We start from the raw sequence: 13,798 nt of genomic DNA, 5'->3' as shown, positions 1-13,798 counted from the left end.
CATACACAATGTATCCAGCATGTCCCCTTATACAATGTTATACTTCCACAATATATAGAGAGAAACCATGGGAAAATCCTACCAAGTCTTTGGATAATGATCATCAGAGAGCAGGTGTGAAGACCCATCACACCCCTTCCACCCTGGGTCTAAACATCGTTTGGGAGTTTGAAACCAGAAACATGCTTGAATTTGCCTTATATTACATCTTGATAAAGCCCTTGCATCAAATTAACATGACAAAATTTATGTCCCCATAGGGTCAACAGACCTGTACAGCATTACAATACGTCCAGCCCTAGCATAAGCCTGTGTGACCCAACCAACTGGTTAAATGAATGCAGACCCATAGTAGGTGGTGCATAGAACTTTCACAGACAATCAGGGAGTAGTGAGCACTTCTATTATAAACTCCTATAAAACTGCTATAAAAATTCACATTTCACATCAAGCTAAAGCTTGTCATATGGTGCATGGCCTAGGCCCAGAAGCAATAAGTGTCAACCCTTTACAGGAAGTATTGTGGTATATATTTGCTATAAAAAAAAATCTTAATGTCTCAGGTATATTATGTGCGTATATTTCAGTGAAACTTGGTAGGTGATTAGTCTAGGATATGATGTAATTACTTTTTGTTAATAAGATATTTAACTTTCTACTTGAGTTCAGAAACTGGAACTTTTATGCCATGGCTGGCATAAACAGTTGTTCTGACCATATGGAGCTGCCAGTTGCATCTCCATAGGTAAGGATGAGTTGAGTTTTGCATGCAAAGTAGGAATTAAACTGCTCTGTTAGGTATGAAGAATACAACATATCCTTCCCAAAATTACAGCACTCGTGTACAAAACATTTGTTTGAGAATTCCCAAGTGCATACATTAGTTGGAGTTAAAATTAATTTTTAAATTGGTCCTTTAAGAAGTTTAGCACCCTTCTTGATATCTTTCCTCTCCCACCCCCAAAAATTACTTTAATACATATTCTTCACATTTTCCATAGAGCTAACGCATTTAAATCTTCTATGTAGACTACATTTTAATCACTTTTTTAGTGTTAACGATCACTTTTTGCCATTACTGTTCACAACTAAACTTTATTCTTCAGTAAGGCTGGCACATAAATGTATTCTTTTTCAGAAAAACAGTCAAAGAATTTCCTTCTTTCAAAATGGTTGCCATCTCCTATTATTGGCAATGGAGTAGATGCCACAGGCTGCTCTTAGCAGACATGGTCATCATCGCCCTTCGCGTCTCCCAGCAGTTCTCCTCTCTGCATCCTGATAGTGTGGAGACCTTCTCTGAGGAAAGGAGGGCTTCACTTCTATCAGGAACAAAAGGAGTTTATGGCAGTTTATGACCTCAGTCCTATTGAGAACATTAGGAAATAGTGGCCATTTTGAAAAAGGACAATTCTTTCTGTGATTCTGAAGAAGATCTTATTCTTCAGTTTATGCTGACAGATATACTTTAATTTATGAAGAATAATGAAAAAATTACTATTAGGGCTGTCAAGCGATTAAAAGATTAATCAAGCAATTTAAAAAATCACAATTAATCGTGCTGTTAAATAATAGAATACCATTTATTTAAATATTATGGATGTTTTCTACAGTTTCAAATATATTGATTTCAATTACAACACAGAATACAAAGTGTACAGTGCTCACTTTATATTTATTTTTTATTACAAATATTTACACTGTAAAAAACAAAAATAGTATTCTTCAATTCTCCTAATACAAGTACTGTAATGCAATCTCTTTATCATGAAAGTTGAACTCACAAATGTAGAATTATGTACAAAAAATAATTGCATTGAGAAACAAAACAATGTAAAACCTTAGTGCCTACAAGTCAACTCTGTCCTATTTCTTTTTCAGACAGTTGCAAAAAGACACAAGTTTGTTTACACTTGTAGGAGATGATGCTGGCCGCTTCTTGTTTACAGTGTCACGTGAAAGTGAGAACAGGCGTTCACATGGCACTGTTGTAGACGGTGTCACAAGATATTTACGTTCCAGATGCGCTAAAGTTTCATGTGTCCTTTCATGCTTCAACCACCATTCCAGAGGACATGTGTCCATGCTGATGATGAGCTCTGCTCGATAACGATCTAAAGCAGTGCGGCACAACGCATGTTTATTTTCATCATCTGAGTCAGATGCCACCAACAGAAGGTTGATTTCCTTTTTTGGTGGTTCGGGTTCTGTCATTTCCACATCAGAGTGTTGCTCTTTTGAGACTTCTGAAAGCATGTTCCAGACCTTGTCCCTCTCAGATTTTGGAAGGCACTTCAGATTCTTAAACCTTGGGTTGAGCACTGTAGCTATCTTTAGAAATCTCACATTGGTACCTTCTTTGCATTTTGTCAAATCTGCAGCGAAACTGTTCTTAAAATGAACATGCGCTGGGTCATAAGAACAGTCATGCTGGGTCAGACCAAAAGTCCATTTAACCCAGTGTCCAGGCTTCTGACAGTGGCCAATGCCAGGTGCCCCAGAGGGAATGAACAGAACATGTAATCATCAAGTGATCCATCCCCTGTCGCCCAATCCCAGCTTCTGGCAAACAGAGGCTAGGGACACCATCCCTGTTCATCCTGGCTAATAGCCATTGGTGGACCTATCCTCCATGAACTTACCTAGTTCTTTTTTGAACCCTGTTATAGTCTTGGCCTTCACAGATGCACAGGTTGCCTGTGCGTTGTGGGAAAAATACTTCCTTTTGTTTGTTTTAAACCTCCTTCCTATTAATTTTATTTGGTGACCCCCTAGTTCTTGTGTTATGAGACAGGAAATAACACTTCCTTATTTACTTTCTCCACACCAGTCATGATTTTATAGACCTCTATCATATCCCCCCTTAGTCATCTCTTTTCCAAGCTGAAAAATCCCAGTCTTATTAATCTCTCCTCAAACAGCAGCCATTCCATACCCCTAATCATTTTTGTTGCACTTTTCTGAACCTATTACAATACATCTTTTTTGAGATGGGGTGACCACATCTACACGCAGTATTCAAGATGTGGGCGTAGCATGGATTTATATAGAGGCAATATGATATTTTCTGTCTCATTATCTATCCCTTAATGATTCCAAACATTCTGTTCACTTTTTTGACTGTTGCTGCACATTGAGTGGATGTTTTCAGAGAACTATCCACAATGACTCCAAGATCTCTTTCTTGTGTGGTAACAGCCAATTTAGACCCCATCATCCAAGACTGCTATAACATGAAATAAATGGCACAATGTGGATAAAAAAGAGAAGGAGACATAAAATACTCCCCCAAGGATTTCAGTCACAAATTATTTAACACATTAGTTTTTTAATGAGTATCATCATCATGGAAGCATGTCCTCTGGAATGGTGGCCAAAGCATGAAGGGGAATACAAATGTTTAGCATATCTGGCATGTAAATACCTTGCAATGCTGGCTACAAAAGTGCCATTTGAACACCTGTTCTCACTTTCAGGTGACATTGTAAATAAGAAGCAGGCCACATTATCTCCTGTAAATGTAAACAAACTTGTTTGTCTTCGCGATTGACTGAACAAGAAATAGGACCGAGTGGCATTGTAGTCTGTGAAGTTTTACATTGTTTTGTTTTTGAGTACAGTTATGTAACAAAAAATCTAAATTTTTAAGTTTCACTTTCTTGATAGAGATTGCACTACAGTAGTAGTATGAGGTGAATTGAAAAATATTGTTTCTTTTGTTTGTCATTTTTACAATGCAAATAGTTGTAATCAAAAGTAATATAAAGTGAGCACTGCACAGTTTGTATTCTGTGTTGTAATTGAAATCAAGATGTTTGAAAATGTAGAAAACTTCCAAAAATATTTAATAAATTTCAGTTGGTATTCTCTTTAACAGTGTGATTAAAACTGTGATTAATCATGCTTAATTTTTTTAATCGTGTGCATTAACTAAGATTAATCGACAGTCCTACTCTTAATCTATTTCTTTTCAAAAACTATTGCACCACATCAACTCAATGAAGACAATTTTGTGGGGTTTTTTTGTTTTTTTTGTTTTTTACTAAAACCTGTTCCTTTACCACATAGATGAGCATGTTTTGTATTGCATCTTATTACATCTGGGCATACTTTTAACAAGACTCTATAACAAGCTGTATAAGTAGATTTATGTCTGTCATCATTAGTCTTCCACTGTTCACTTAAGCCCTCTGGTGAAGCCAAAACAAAGTCTACACCCCATATGTTCGTTGTTGTAAACAAACTTTCTTTCTGGAAGAATTTGAAAATGGAGGACTTCCCTCCCTCCTCTCCAAAAAGTTAAACCCATGTGCAGGGAGGAGGGGATTGAAAGAACAGGCAGTGGAGACTCCTCTAAGCTGCTTTCTAGCCCACAACATTCCTTTTTTCCTTCTCTTCCTATCTCTGCAGCCTTATGTTAGCTGTCATTTTGTTATTAAACTGCTCCCAGGTAGCATCTGCTGCTGTTCCCTTTATGATGATACACTCCAGCCACTTCCTCCCTGCAACCTCTTGCATTGCACCCTCTATTCTAGCTGTCTTGATAGAGTGCTAACTGTACTCTTGCCCCTGTTCTCTCAAATACATTTCTGTTTACTGTGAAGGAAAACTATACCAGTTCCAAACAATTATCCATCAGTAATGTATTTTCATCTAATCAAAAACCACCTCTTCTAGTTTTTTGATTCCTTGCAGATGCTGTAAATTGGTTCATGTAGAGAATATTTCACTATGTAGAATGAAATAATAAATTTATCTCATAGTGATAAATGTGAAACCACCAGATTCACAAGTGGGGAAACATCATTGGAATTATTCCGAGATCAAATCTTTGTTGAAATTGAGTTAAAAGTTAAAATAAATGACATGTATGTTTTAAAAAAAAAATCTATGTATTATATAAAAAGGAAAATAAATTGGCCATAAGTAGACAATTTTGAATTTCATGCTGTCCTGAACTATTCATCTATAAAGATTCCCTTTACCACTACCCCACACCAATATCCTTTTCTAATACATTTTAGAGACTTGATTTCCCTGCCAGAACTTTTCACACCACAAATTGTGAAATACTAATTTATATGGGATTGGGACTGCAACATACCACTAAAATTCAGAGACTACAAGAGCTCATATTTTAATGCTTGGCTGCACCAGGAATTATTCCTGATTAACTCCATGTGTGGAGACACTTATTCCAAAATAAGACTGACTTTTTCCAATTTAACTTAATCCATTCATGCCAGAAGAACACTGACACATGGACTTAATCTTTCAGGGCAACCAGTTGGCATTGTTAGGGAAAGAGTAGAGATCAGTAAGAAAGAGTGGAGATCAGGTGGGCAGTGATTGGAGGTAGGGACCAATTTATTGGGCTTTTGTGAAAGATGTGTTTGTGTTTCAAAATTAAGTTTTATAATACAAACTACCTCGCAGCCTTAACTATAATCACTAGAGTCTATTGATTCCACTTTGGATCAGGCCTTTAAGTGGCTTCATGATGATCAGTGGCTTTATCATGCATGGGAATTAAATCAATCTTTGCTATGTATAATAGTTTGATTTATGAATTGGTTTATTTTAATGTACCCAATCTAGCTGCTAGATAATTTATTGTAGAATTACCAACTGTTACCAGAATAGTGATTTTTTTTTTTAAGGGATGCTACTCTGAGACAGGTTTGCCCTTTCGGTTTACAAAAAGTTTTAGTTTGAGGTTGTTTTGTCTTAAATTATTGACAGTTTAATATTAGAATTTACTAATATTCAGAAAGCAGTTACCCACACAACTATAGGCTATCTTAAATAATAGCTTATTTTATTATAACACAAAAATCATTTTATTGCATAGCAGTTGAAAGTGTCTGGAAATTCTTTGTCTGTTTATTTTTACTTTCCAATACAATTATGCAGTAATATATTTCACTACAAGCTTCTTTGAGTCCAACTTCTTAGTTATATAATTATAAATGAAAATATTTTAAACCCTATTGGAATAACCAATGAAAACAAGCTTTAAACAACATTCTTTAAAAAAATAATTACCCAGCTACTCCAAAAGAAAGACGCTTCCCCACCTGACAGAAAAGCAATTTTTCATGCATTTGGAATGCAATCTCTGTAATCCTGTTGCCAGCCATATTGGAAGGGGAGCAGAATCCATGTTCCAGCCTCTATTCCAAATAGGCTAAGGAAGAGAGAGAACCCAGGAGGGAGCATTTGGGATGGAGGAAGAAGAAAAACAACACTGAAGGTTCCAGGGGGGAAAGTGGGGGAGAATGAAAGGAAGAGGATAAATCGGGAAAAAATAGGGGTATACGAGACACACTCACGCTCTCAAAGTCCCACATGACAGTTTCATAAGCAAACTAGGGAAATGTGGTTTGGATGAAATTCCTATAAGGTGGATGCACAAGTGGTTGAAAACACATACTCAAAAAGTCGTTATCTGTCCAACTGGGAGAAAGTATCTAGTAGGGGCCCACAGGGGCCTGTTCGGGGTCTGGTGCTATTCAGTATTTTCATTAATGACAGATAATGGATTGGAGAGTATTCGTATAAAAGTTGTGGATGACACCAAGTGGGGAGGGGTTGCAGGCACTTCGAAGAACAGGACTTAAATTCAAAATGACCTTGACAAATTGGAGAATTGGTCTGAATTCAACAAGATGAAATTCAGTAGAGACAAGTGCAAAGTACTACATTAAGGAAGGAAAAATAAAATGCACGACTACAAAATGGGGAATAACTGGCAAGGCAGTAGTACTGCTGAAAAGGATCTGGGGGGTATAGTGTATCACACATTAAATATGAGTCAACAATGTGATGCAGTTAGTATCATTCTGTGTTACATGTAAGACACAAGAGGTAATTGTTCTGCTCTACTCAGCACTGGTGAGGCCTCAGCTGAAATACTGTGTCCAGCTCTGGGGACCACGCTTCAAGACAGATGTGAACAAATTGGAGAGAGCCCAGAGGAGAGCAACAAAATAAGAGGTTTAGAAAGCAAGACCAATTAAGAAAGATAAAAGAATTGGTCAAGCTTCGTCTAAAGAAAAGAAGACCGAGGGGGAGACCTGATAGCGTTCAAATGTGTAAAAGATTGTTATAAAGAGAACGGTGATCAGTTGTTCTCCATGTCCACTGAGGATAGGACAAGAAGTAGTCAGCTCAGTTTACAACAAGAGAGATTTAGGTTACATTTGAGGAAAAGTTTTCTGTAAGGAGAGTTAAGCTCCAGAACAGGTTACCAGGGGATGTTGTGGAATCCTTGTCATTGGAAGTTTTGAAGAACAGTCTTTTAAATAGTCAGAGATGATCTAGGTATATTTAATTTTGCCCCAATATTGTGTGGGGGTGAACCTTGTGAATCCCTTCCAACCCTACATTAGCATAAGATCCACATTAGGAAAGTGTGAGAACCCCCTGACTTGTATCTTTATCGTCAAAATGGAAGGAAGTCTTCATCTGCCAAAACCCACATTTTCAGTTCCCAAAACAGAGTTTTCAAAAATGTGTGAGGATTTTTTTTTTCAAGCAGTTGTAATTTTTTAGCAAAGTTCTGTATCATGTGAGGAAAACTGAATTGCCTGAAACTGGGGTAGCTACAGGGAATTCAAAGGAATCCAAAAGAGGAGGAAGAATAGGTTGAGGAACTTCCTAAGTCAGTAAGTGATGCCAGAGAAAAGACAAAGTGTCACTGGTAAATCCTTAGGCATAGGAGAGACAAAGACAAAGTTAGTAGTTTTCAGAATTTGTTGGCTTTATTTTTGTAGGTGCTCAGATAGCACAACATAAGTACCTTGATGGATAGATGCAGTAAAAGTTAATAAAGAATTTTCTGCTGATGTTACAGTATATAGAAGACCTTTATTGCTACTAAAAATAACATTGGCATTAAAAGGGAACAAATAACTATGATCAATACTTCCCATGTATGGTCAGTTTATTGTTTTTATCTTTGTTTTTTAATGGTTCCCTGTACTGTTTTTTGGGGGAGGGGGGCAGGGGGTGATTTAGTGTGGACTATCAAATTTATCTTCCCTTTAATTTATCTTCCAGCCATCCTTTTGGGTTTTATTATTGTAATGGAATAAACTAAGCATTTGGTGGACAACTGAATAAACAATAGCATTGTTCATCTTCAGTCCCTTTCAAGAGCACATGGGTCCCATTCCCTGTGACTGTCATCTTATGTTTTCAGATTTTTCTTTATGCCTCCCATTTAATCTCATGATACATTTGTGGCTAAATTGGAGAGAGTCCAGCGAAGGGCAACAAAAATGATTAGGGGTCTGGAACACATGACTTATGAGGAGAGGCTGAGGGAACTGGGATTGTTTAGTCTGCAGAAGAGAAGAATGAGGGGGGATTTGATAGCTGCTTTCAACTACCTGAGAGGTGGTTCCAGAGAGGATGGTTCTAGACTATTCTCAGTGGTAGAAGAGGACAGGACAAGGAGTAATGGTCTCAAGTTGCAGTGGGGGAGGTTTAGGTTGGATATTAGGAAAAACTTTTTCACTAGGAGGGTGGTGAAACACTGGAATGCGTTACCTAGGGAGGTGGTAGAATCTCCTTCCTTAGAAGTTTTTAAGGTCAGGCTTGACAAAGCCCTGGCTGGGATGATTTAATTGGGGATTGGTCCTGCTTTGAGCAGGGGGTTGGACTAGATGACCTCCTGAGGTCCCTTCCAACCCTGATATTCTATGATTCTATGTAAGCGGGGGAATAGTCCCGCTATTGTGGGGAACTTTCCTGGCTTCTGCATTACCCCGGTAAGTGGGCTAGCGAAAGGATCTGAGTCCTCGCTTCCACTTCCTTTACCCGGTGGCCTCCCTGCCCTTGAGGACTCCCCTTCCACTCTCCTATCTGGCAGAGTCCTCGTAACCCCAACAAGGCTGGGCCCAGGATTCCTGGGGGGCTCGACCCCCAACCCTGCTGTGATTACCTAGGACGGGCTACAGTGTCCCCACTCCGGGGTACTCTCTCTGCACTGGGCACTTCCCTGACCCACTGGCCATTACATACAATTTAAAGCAAATGCAAGTTATTTAATCAACAATTAATTTTAAAAAGAATAAGGAAAAATGGGAAAGGTTAAAGGAAACACATCAACCCGCTCTGTGGCAGGGAACATCACAAACAATGTCTCTGGAATGTCAGGGCAGTTCACAGTCTGTTCCTTGTAAGTCCCAGGCCTTTTTCTCAGGCCTGGCTGTGCTGTAGGGATGCTGTGGGTTGGACGCTCGCTCTGGTGGTGGCCACATGCTCTCAGGCTCTAAGTGGTAGGACCCTTCTTCCCAGTGTCACCCCTGCCCTGTCGGGGTTACAATCCAAACCTGGCCTGCAGAGCCTCTTGGCTGAGGCATCTCCCTGTGCTGGACCCACTGCCCAGGGTCCCCCTTGTTCTCCCCACCTGCTCTCCAGCCCCAGCTCCACCACTGTCTCAGCGCTGCTGCTGGTCTGCCTCCAACTCCATGGGGCTGCTTCTTTGGCCCCTCTGCCTCTGGTTGCTAAGCTCTGCTCCCAGGACAGGTCTGCTCTGCAGGCTGCTTCTGTGACTCTGCTCCCAGCACTGACCTGCTTCCTGGGGTGCTTTTCTGGCCCCTCTGGCTCTGGTTGTTGCAGCTCTGCTCCCAGGGCAAGTCTGCTCTCTCTGGGCTGTGCCTCTAGCTTTGGGGTTGCAGCTCTGCTCCCAGGACAGGGTCTGCTCTCTCTGGGCTACTTTTCTGGCCTCTCTGGATCTGGCACAGCTCTGCTCCCCAGCTTAGCTTGGTCCCACTCTGTCTGACTCAGGCAAATCCAGTTCACACGGAGGACCAGGACCTCCCTGGCCTCCTGACTCTCTGATTCGCCTGCCCGTCCTGTCATTGAGGCTGACCTGAAGCATTGGCGTCTCCCTATTGTTCCTGGGGACTATGAGTCTCAGGGTCCTGATTCCCCATCGACGCTTCCCCCCTTTTTAGTACTGGGAGCTAGCAACTAAAACACCCCCACTGAATGTTAGTAAGGGGGCAACAGTCCCCTTACACACAGTGTACCTTCTGGTACGTACATAGTGTGTTCAGATTTCCCTAAATCTTGTGATGACAGACTTCCCCTACTCCTAATTCTTTCTCACGAGTATATTTCAGCATTTTTATTGCTGGGTTTTTCAGAGGTCTCCAAGACATCATACACTGAGAACTGCCTAGGCAGAACCCTGAGTTCATGTGGAGCTCTGCTGGCTTTTAGCTGTGCGCCAGGGTTTCATGTGGGTAGGCTTCTGCAGCTACATTTCTCAGTACAGCGTCAGAGCTTTAGTATGTTCACTTCTGGAATATGTAAAGTACATCAATTTAAATAACACTTTTTTTTGTAAAGGAACCATTCAGTGCACAAGAAATACTCATTACTTATAGCACTGCAAGCTGGGAACGTGCTGCTTTATTCAACTACATAGCAAACAGAGCAGGGGGAAAAGACAGGCGAGCTAAACAGGAAGTAAGGGAGGGCTAGATCATAGCTGCAGCTCATAATGTTCTGAATAGCCCTTGATGATCACTTGACTACACCCTGGCTTGAAGTGGTTTCCATCATATACAGGGTTTGAAGTTCGGGTCAATGGCTCTCAGCACCCCCACTGTACAAATTGTTCCAGCACCCCTGACCACTTCTGGTGTCATCAAAAAGCATTTATTTTTCTGTAAGCGGACTGCTGCTGCCTCAAATCTTCTCCAGTGTTGATAGATGTTCAGTGTCATTTCTGCTTGTGATGATGTCATAAATATAAAGGGAAGGGTAAACCCCTTTGAAATCCCTCCTGGCCAGGGGAAAGCTCCTCTCACCTGTAAAGGGTTAAGAAGCTAAAGGTAACCTCACTGGCACCTGACCAAAATGACCAATGAGGAGACAAGATACTTTCAAAAGCTGGGAGGAGGGAGAGAAACAAAGGGTCTGTGGGTCTGTCTATAGTCTGTCTTTGTCGGGGATAGACCAGAAATGGAGTCTTAGAACTTTTAGTAAGTAATCTAGCTAGGTATGTGTTAGATTATGATTTCTTTAAATGGCTGAGAAAAGAATTGTGCTGAATAGAATAACTATTTCTGTCTGTGTATCTTTTTTGTAACTTAAGGTTTTGCCTAGAGGGGTTCTCTATGTTTTTGAATCTAATTACCCTGTAAGATATCTACCATCCTGATTTTACAGGGGGGATTTCTTCATTTCTGTTTACTTCTATTTTTATTAAAAGTCTTCTTGTAAGAAAACTGAATGCTTTTTCATTGTTCTCAGATCCAAGGGTTTGGGTCTGTGGTCACCTATGCAAATTGGTGAGGCTTTTTATCCAACATTTCCCAGGAAAGGGGGGGTGCAAGTGTTGGGAGGATTGTTCATTGTTCTTAAGATCCAAGGGTCTGGGTCTGTAGTCACCTAGGCAAATTGGTGAGGCTTTTTACCAAACCTTGTCCAGGAAGTGGGGTGCAAGGTTTTGGGAAGTATTTTGGGGGGAAGGATGCGTCCAAACAGCTCTTCCCCAGTAACCAGTATTAGTTTGGTGGTGGTAGCGGCCAGGACAACGGGTGGAATATTTTGTACCTTGGGGAAGTTTTGACCTAAGCTGGTAAAGATAAGCTTAGGAGGTTTTTCATGCAGGTCCCCACATCTGTACCCTAGAGTTCAGAGTGGGGGAGGAACCTTGACAGATGGCCTTGGCAAAATTCCACATGTTAACAATATTCCATATGGCAATCTATTGTGTGGTATAAGCCCCTGTGGTTGTTTCTAGGGGTAACTTTTTTTGTCTTTACAATCCTGCTCCAGCCTCATCAGTTGGTATGCCTGCAACATGTCCAGCTTACTAAATTTTTGAACTTCTACCTAACACTGCCAGCAAGTCCTCCATCCATGGAATGGGGTAATAGTCTAACCTGAAGCCTTGACACACCTGACTTTATAATTCCCATAGATATGGATGGTCTTGGGTTTAACCACAGGAACTGTACGTGTGACCCATTCAGAAAATTGCACTGGTGAAATGATACCTTCTTTTCCAGTCTGTGCAACTCAGTCTGTCTTTTTTTCTGAAACCTTAAGGAACTGGAGTTGCTTTAAAGTATTTGGTATGACCCCATCCTGGGTGTAAATCCTGGCTTTTACACCATCCAAGGTCCCTAACCTTTCTTTAAAAGTGGCTGGGTGAGCATATAGGATTTCCTGGAATGCTGGTATTGTGCTACGATCTAATTTGAAAATTTCTTCCCAGTTTAGTTTTAGTTCTTGGAACCAGTCTCAACCTCCCAGGTTTTGCCTTTGTCCCTTGACCACTAGGACTGCTAAATTTTTCTTTTGGCTTTTATATTTTACAGGGGCAAGCACAGCATCTACTTCCCTTGCTGGGTTCTCTGCTGTAGGCACTCAGGGTCATTCTTGCATTCACTATCAGGCTCGGTTCTGCTTTGCATTGTTGATATGTTTGTAGATTCATTGATTGCAGTAGCTGAAACCCCTGTATTTAACTCTACTGTTACTTTGTAAGGTCCCACGTTCTTCCCTTATAGACAATACATAGTGTGTACCTCCTTTGTGTCTTCCTTTCTGCTTTCTTCTGTTTGCTCTGTTTTTTTCAGTCTACCCCGTCTGGGCTTGAGATGCTGTTTGCTTTGCATCATCTGGCTGAGTGTCCAGTCTTGAGGCACTTACGGCATTGGGCTGTCCCTTGCAGCTGGCTTAGCATTTTGCATATTGTATCAGCTTGATTGTCCCTGCATTCTAAGTGCAAACCTCGTAAGCTTTTCACTGCTTCCATTGCTGTTGCTAATTCTGCTGCTTTGGGCCAGGTTAAGTTCCCCTCTGACAGCAGTTGTCTTTGAATTCTCTTATTACTGATACCACAAACAAATCTGTCCCACAACATGTCCTCTAGGACGCTTCCAAATTACCAATATTCCATTAGTCTTTTTAGTTGTGACACATACACAGGTACACTTTCACCTTGCCACCTCATTCTAGTATGAAACTCAAAACATTCTGTAATAATGTTTGGCTTTGGCATGTAGTACTCTGTTAAAGTCTTCTGAAGGTCATTCAAACTCTTATCTCCTGGTTTCTGAGGTTGTAACAAACTCCTTAAGAGACAGTGGGTTTTACTGTCAGACACTGAGGAAAATTGCTTTCTGTTTTGTCCTGATCTATAATCTCATTTGCAATAACATAGTGGCCCAATCTTCCAATATATTGCTGTCAATCTTCATGTTCTGAATTAAACTCCTCAGTTTTCCCATGAATTACCATTTTTATCTTCTTCCTCCTCACCAGTTTTGTGAAGAGACCCACTCAGCGCATAAGAAACACACTTTAGTTGCAGTGCTGCAGTCTGGGAACCTGCTGCTTTATTCAGCTATATAACAAACAGTGGGAGAAAATGTGCACGAACAAAACAAAGTAAGGGGAGGAGGTGGAGCATGGCTCCAACCTCTAGTATTTTGAGTATCGCAATTAACCCGTTGACAATCACATTACTACACAATTATATTTGATACCATAACTATATCCTTTGAGTACAGTAGTATTTTAAGATGGAAAATTTGCAAGCTAAATCACTGAAGCCATTAAAAATATATCCTATGTATACAAGATATGCTTTTCATAAAACTGAGGGGAAGATCTGAATCATAAAATGGTATTTTCTTATCTTTTTAATTCAACATTTTTAGAAAATTTACCAGGTAGTATACAGACAGTCTCAGCAAATTTATCATGTTGTTGTATGCCAACCTGCGCTGGTAAAGAAGAGTTGCATTTTCTTTGGGCTAGAGGTTAA

At 40.3% G+C, this 13,798-nt stretch overlaps 1 protein-coding gene across 1 annotated transcript in view; it reads left to right on the top strand.

Annotated features, from left to right (window-relative positions):
- Positions 1–13,798, top strand: part of MAN1A1 (mannosidase alpha class 1A member 1) — a 210,604-nt gene that overhangs the window by 175,298 nt on the left and 21,508 nt on the right. The window lies entirely within an intron of this gene.

This window comes from Lepidochelys olivacea (assembly GCF_965140295.1).
Source record: "Lepidochelys olivacea isolate rLepOli2 genome assembly, chromosome: 3".
Classification (NCBI taxonomy): Eukaryota; Metazoa; Chordata; order Testudines; family Cheloniidae; genus Lepidochelys; species Lepidochelys olivacea.
Note: the sequence above shows the minus strand (reverse complement) of the source record. Positions and strands in the feature narration are given on the sequence as shown.